This window comes from Manis pentadactyla, chromosome 8 (genome assembly GCF_030020395.1).
Source record: "Manis pentadactyla isolate mManPen7 chromosome 8, mManPen7.hap1, whole genome shotgun sequence".
Taxonomy (NCBI): domain Eukaryota; kingdom Metazoa; phylum Chordata; class Mammalia; order Pholidota; family Manidae; genus Manis; species Manis pentadactyla.
The window spans coordinates 111,317,807-111,324,818 of NC_080026.1; positions in this window are offsets into that span (position 1 = coordinate 111,317,807).

A 7,012-nucleotide genomic window follows, 5' to 3' on the forward strand; every position below is an offset into this window, starting at 1 on the left:
CTTTTTTCTTCTTACATTTGGCTTGTTTAAATAAGGAACCAAGCAAAGTCCTCCTGACAATATGATTACTTCCCTTTCTTGCTCTTTTCCAAATGGGTAGGATGACTCTCCCTTCTCTTTGAAGAACTTCAGTCATTTGCCTAAAAGAATGTCCCACATTAAGAAAAAAATTCACATTAAAAAAACTCTTACATTTAATACACAAGTAATACATGAATATATTCTTGGTTGTTAAAAAAAAGGAAGAAGAAGAAGAAGAAGAAGGAGGAGGAGGAGGAGGAGGAGGAGGAAGAGGAGGAAGAAGAAGAAGAAGAAGAAGAAAAGAGAAGAAACCAGATACGACATGTAAAGCAAAAGTCTCCCTTGACCTTAAAAGTCGCCTGTAATGATTTTTAGTGATTGTTATTGTCCCGGCAAACGCAGAAGGGCCGCCCAGCCCTGTGCGTATTCAGCACCCTGGACAGAGGTAGCGGCGGCCGGCGCCCTCACAGCCCAGCCTCCGCCGGCGCTCGCAGGAGGATCTGTAAATAAAGCCTCCCGGCTTCCGGCGGGCCCCGCGCGGCCGGTGAAGGGGAAAGTAATCCGGGATTTTCCGAGCCGCCTGCTTCGGCAATGCGTCTGGCGGAGACAATTACCCGGATACGCTCGGGCTGGCCTCCCCCAGGCCCCGGGTCATTTTAGACCTAGGTCCCCGTCCTTGAGCAGTAACCCTGGCCGGGCGGGGGCTAAAGCCGGTGCCTCAGGCTCCCGGGCTGCAAAACAGCCACGGGGAGGACCAAGCGGAAATCGCCCCGGGAGGCCCCTAGGGGACCTCCACCCCTCACGCAGCCCCCAGCAGGCGTGCACCCCAGACCCCGCTGTCATCCGGGGTAGGGAGATTCGGAGGTGGGAATAGCGGCCTCCGGAAGCCAGCCCAGGGCACAATTAGCAGGGAGCGGAGGCGCCCGCGAAGGCTGATTTAATTAGGTGACACGGTGCCAGGCAGGCATGCGGGGGGAGGGGAGAGCAGGGTCAAAACATTTTGTAAAAATCTGTTTCACAAACGCTGCTGCTCCCCTCGGGGTAGAGAGATTATGAAATCTTTGGTGTCGATCAAGGCTGGCAAGAGGCGGCCAGGAGCGTGGGGCATTTCCTCCTTCTCGGCATCTCTCATTTGTCCAGTCTCCCAAACAGTCCCAGGAGCTATCAGCTCCGCTCGGCTGCAGGGCGATGGGGGTGGGGAATGATTTGAAAAGGAGACCCCTATAAGGGGAACCAAAGTGCTGTCTAGCGCACCCCCATAGTCACGTGAATAATTATTAGCAGTAGTTGCAGGAAGCACTTACTTTCCAAGTAAAGCTATCATTTGCCCATCAGTTACTCTGCCTTTACTAGCTCTCTGATCTTGGTTATTTATACTCTGTGCCTCAGTTTAATAATCTCTAAAACAGTTAAGGATCCTTCTAGAGTTGACGTGAGGAGTAAAGGAAGTAAACGTAATAGTAAGCACTTAATGGTTTATTGCTATTATTATTCTTACTACTACTCTTATTTTATTAATATTAGGTGCCAGACTATTTGCTTGACATCTTTTATTCCTAATCCTCACATAAATGTATGCCATAGATATGATTATCCCCATTTTACAGATGTGGAAACTTTGGACTCAGAGTTTAAGTAACTTGCTATGTCACTGACCTGGTCTGGGACAGATCTATGAATTGAACTGAGGACTGTTTGGTATTGTGCCTTTTCACCATCCTGCTGCTGAGCTGCCTTGGTTCCCCACCTGTGACCTTATCTCAGTTTACCTCACTAAACCCACCAACATGACTGTGCATGCCTTGTCCCACCTTGTCTGGCACAGCCAAGTCCACCTCAGGTACCCACACTTCTTCATGGCATTGAGCAAAAGGAAGCAGGCAGTACATGCACACATACACACACATGCATATGTCACCAGAGACAGTCATGCATGATCACCCTCCCACAGAAAGATGCTCTCACATTCACCACATTACTCAAAAGTAAAGCAGCCTGCCCACAGGTGCCTACCTGCCATTGGTCACTTACCAAGCAGCCATCACAAAGGAAACAGGGTTATCATATAGAGAAACAGTTTCACCCAACATCACAGGAGAGAGATAGGAATGCACAAGTACACAAACATACAAAGTGTGTAACACTTTGACATACAAATAAACCAAGGTAGTAAGACATGAACAATTACACACATGGTCACATACCCAGGAAGGTAGTTTTTTTTTTACAAGATACTATTTATACAAATATGCACAGATATTTTGTATAGTCATACCACACCTACTACAACTCTTCTCATGGAGAAGCTACACACCCACTGTAACTTACACAGTGCACCCACACTTGAGAGATGTAGGTAGCCAGGCATAAACATGCAGAAACAAAATCAGTCAAAACTTGGCTCATATACACATATTCCCCAGACACACCTACACAGATCAATAGAGAAAGGGAACCATAATCTCATAGGCATACAGGCACACACACACACACACACACGCTCACAAACATAGACACACTGAGTCTCTTTTCAAACCCTCTGTGTAGCTGGCTTAACCCAAGAGGTTACTGCCCCCTGAAATCTTTAGGGCATGGGGGTCAATTGACTCCCTTACCATCCATTCTCCCAGCTGAGCCCAGGGCAGCAGGGACACAGTCCTCCAGCAGACATGGAAAGGGGACTTTGGACAGCCAGTCTTGAGGACACCTTGTCTAGCACCATATCCAGTCCAAGCTAGGGACAGTCACTGGGACTTGGGGGCCATTCTCCCATCTCCCAAATTCACTCCCACCACCATCCCAGCCTCATGCCCCAACATTAGCTTTTGGAAATGGGTTCATCAGCAACCTCCTTTCTTGGGGAGCAAGGGCTCTCCCTTCAAACCTCTCCCCCACCTGTTGTCACCTACCTGCACAGGTGCTCTGTCTCTGTAGCTCAGAGCTCCAGCCTGGGCAAGGTCCCGAAGGCAAGTGGGTGCAGCCTGGTTCCAGCCTTGGTACCCCCCAGCTCTAGCTCCCTCTGCAGCTGCCTCCTCCAGTTCCAGGCCCCCTGGGCAGCCCCCTCCCTCCCTGCTGCCTGCACACCCAGTGCTGTGTCTCTTCTCTGAAAACCAGACTAGGGACTGGGGGGAGGGGGGAAAGATCCCAGGAGAGGAAGTGGCATCTGACGGCCCCAGCACCAAACCTGGGGGGCTGCAGGGGGGAGGGAGGAGCAGGGAGGCTTCTCATTGTGTGAGGGAAATTTTATTTTTAACAGATGCTAAGGCAGATGGCGCAGAATTAACAGAAAATGGGAGAGGAAAGAGAGGAAGAACATTACTGACTCCGGAGAGAGTGGACATTAAAAAAATAAAGAATAAGGGAATGAAAACAAGTTTAAGTGCTCTCTCCGGGGGGGTGGGGGGGGAGGGGAGGGGAGTTGAGAGGCAGAGAGGGACGGAGCAGCGTGGTGATAACCAGAGGCGTGAAATTACAAAAGTAAAATTTGTGGGACTCGGGAGGGGCTGAGAAGGCCCCAGTTTCATTGCAAAACTCACTCAGAAATTACTGATGTGATGTTTGAGCTTTTATCATTAATAATAATCGAGAGGGGAGGGGAAGACAAAAGGACTCAAGGGCTTGTGGGTTTTGAAGCACCAGGAGAGAAGGTGCTCAAGCCGCGGGGGAGGGCATGAGAAGAGTCATCTCTGTGACAGAAAAGAAGGGAGAGAGAAAAACTCAGGGAGAGACTGCAGAAAGACAAACAGAGAGGCAGAGGCAGAATGAAAGAAAAAGGAGAGGAGACAAGAGAAATGGAGAAAGAAGGGAAGCTGTAAGGGGTGGAACAAGAGGGGCTGGGGGCAGGGATGAAAGGCAACTGCAGACAGGAGACTGGAGACAGGACCACTGAGACAAAGAGAGCAAAGAACAGAGCTGGGGAGAGAAGGAGCCAGAAAAACAGCATCAGACGCATGTGCTTACTAGAGGTCAAGGAAAGTAGATTTGGAGATGAGTAATGGTCAAAGTGACCAAAAGAAGCCAGAGGGAGAAAGAGAGAGAAAGAGCAGAGGCTCAGACAGATGGAGACGCGCATGAAGGAAAAGAAAGACTGCAGGAGTGAAAAACGACCCAGGTTGGGAGAGAGAAGGAAGGAAGGAAAGAGAGAACAAACACTAAGACAGACTTTGAAAGAGACAAAAAGAGCTGGGGAGACAGACGTTTCAAAAAATGGAAACAGACCCACACAATCCAGATTTAAAAAGAGGTGAGATGGAGAGGGAGAAAGAAAAACTGAGCCAGAGGCAGAGAGAGACAGAGATACAGAGAGGCTGTGGGGGAGAGACAGAGAGCGCAGGAAGGGAGGAAGGGATGGGAGACAAAGAGGAATGGCCGTTTATCTCTCCTCCCAAATTAATTGAGGCTACATCAGCCTGAGCCACTAAAACGGAGCGATTATGAATGGGTTAGTCACAGGTGGAGTTAAAGGCCTTCAGAGGGATATTAGCCAAAATTGAGTGGCTTTTAATTTCTTTCTAACGAGAGACTGTGACTGGGGAACCAGGCACTGCCTCCGCTCAGCTCCACTGCTAAACACGGCGTGGGGGCGGCCCGGGCCACTCGCCATCTGACCTGTGTGGCACAGGCAGCCAAGTGGAAATGGCCATGCCCTAAACATGCCTGAACATGCTTGCAACATGCCTGTGACATGGGATACAATGATGGGTAGCCCAGTGGAGGGCCAGTAGTGGGGGAGGAGAGCTCACAGTCCTTGGAAGTGGCCAGGCCAGGGAGCATGCATGGGACAGGGGCTGAGCAGTCTGGGCTGCTGGGCAGGATGAGAGGGGCAAGTAGACACTTCCGCTGAAATGTTCTGCCATTGCCACAGTTCTCCAATTTTATCCCTGACCCTGCTTTGAGGAAGGCACCATGGTCCAGGGACTGCTTTTCTCTGTGATGGAGAAACCGAGGACCTAAGATTAAAAGAACTATTGACAATTTACACGTGAGAGACAATGATGACCTGAACCCTAGAGGCAGAATGGTGAGGTGAGGTACAATGAGCAGTGAAATATGAGCCAAGAGACCGGGATGTGAGTCTCAACTCTCTTTCTAACTCATGGCAGAACCCTGGGCATCACCTCTCTGGCTGAGCCTCAGTTTTCCCATCAATAAAATGAGAGTTGAAGTCACAGATCCCTTCCAGCTCCAATAGGCTATGGTTCTATGCAGGTGGACTTCCTGTCTGAGGTCTTATCCAGGAGTCTCAGCTCCTATGTTTAGGATGTATGGATAGGATATAAGACCCAGATGAATATTTGTGACCACTAGAATAAGGTATGTGGACTGAATTTTGGGTCCCTGGCCCAGCAGGGTACAAGTCAAAGCAACTGCCATGAGTTTCACACAGTGGGTGAGCAGGAGATGAATGCCAAACTGGCCAGCCTGGATGGTAGCGCTAAAGGAGGCCAGAGAGGAGGGGAGCCCAGCAAGAGTGTGACTTGGGGTAGGTCATGAATGGTGGATAGAGCCAAAAACTAGAGGACTGTCCTAGTGGGGACATCAGGAACAAAGATGCAGAGGTGCTGCCCTGTCTGGAGCCAACCCAATATGGATGGGTAAACTGTGGGCAAGTGGGAAGGGAGGACAGAGGGGAAATCGTGGCCCATGGTCATGGAGGGCTCTCAGTGAGAAGTTGGAACTCAATCCTTTAGGCACAGGGTAGAGGGCATGCAGTGGGTTTCTGAGCAAGGGCAGGAGAGTGTTTGGGGATTTGGGGGATTTGGGGAAGGTCACTATGGGACAAGAATGGGAGGAGAGCATGGAAACAAGTTAGCAGATAGGGAGCTGTTGTAATAGGCTGGGTAAACCCAAAAGAAGAGGAGAGCAGGAGACACATAGAAGGAAAGAGATAGCAGGACATGGTAAGTGACAGGGTGTGGGGACTGAGGATAGGACAGGAGTAAATGATGACCTTGGAGTGTCAAGGCCAGTGCTTTGGAGAATGCTGGTGCCAATAATAAGATGTGCAACATTGGGTGCGAGCAGAGGCAGCCAACATGGCTTTCATCCAACAGAGCAAAAAGAGGCTGAGGTGCAGTGCAGATCAGTGGAAAATGTATTCATCTAAGTGTCTATGATACTAGCATTTTGTTCTGTCTTGGTCACTAATTAGCCATGGGCCCTTGGACAGGACACACCCCGTATCTGGGCCTCAGTTTTTCTCTCTCTAAAATGTGAGAGTTGGTCTGGGCTCTTTTTAAGTTTCCCTCCAGGTCAGTGGTTCTGAGACTTAAGAGACAAAGCCAAGGCAGAAATCTGCCCAGGAACAGAGACAGGGACTGGCCGTAATTCTCACTGCCCTTGGGTCCCGGGAGCCAGCAGCTGCGCCCCCTCCCCCTCACAACTCCATTAACACTCAATTAGAGGGCCTGATGGGCTTGAGCTGGAGAGCCCCCCTCCTGTCCCCCACCTGACACGCATACAGTCCCCTTTCCAGGGTTCCCCTGATGGGCCCACGGGAGAGGGCTTCACTCAAATGTCTAACTCCAGGGGCTGTCCTGCCGGCCTCTCCTGCCTCCTCTCTCTTCTTCCTCCCAGGGTGGAGCCCACAGGGTGGGGTGAGAATGGGTGGGGGGCAGAGAGCCCGTGCAGGAGCCCCGGAGATGAAAGGGAGCAGGCCCTGGAGCAGAGGAAGTGGGAGGCGAGAGGTGAGGAACTGCGCGTGCGAGCGTGAGAGAGAAAAATGACAGGCCCTGAATATTGGGCGCCCTCACTTTAAATCAAGATAAAAGACTGAAGTGGAAAATGAGAGTCCAGAGAAACCCCGGACGGCTTGGGGCGCTAATGGAAACACATGGCTGCCGGCTGCGGGCTTGTCAGCTTCCCCCGGCGCTGCCATTCCCGTCTGATAATCCGGCCTGCCATAAAATTAGACTAGCAAATACCTCCTGACAAAGATGCATGTTTCTCTCTATTGTGCCATCATAAAAAAAACTCCGCTGGTGACTCGGGG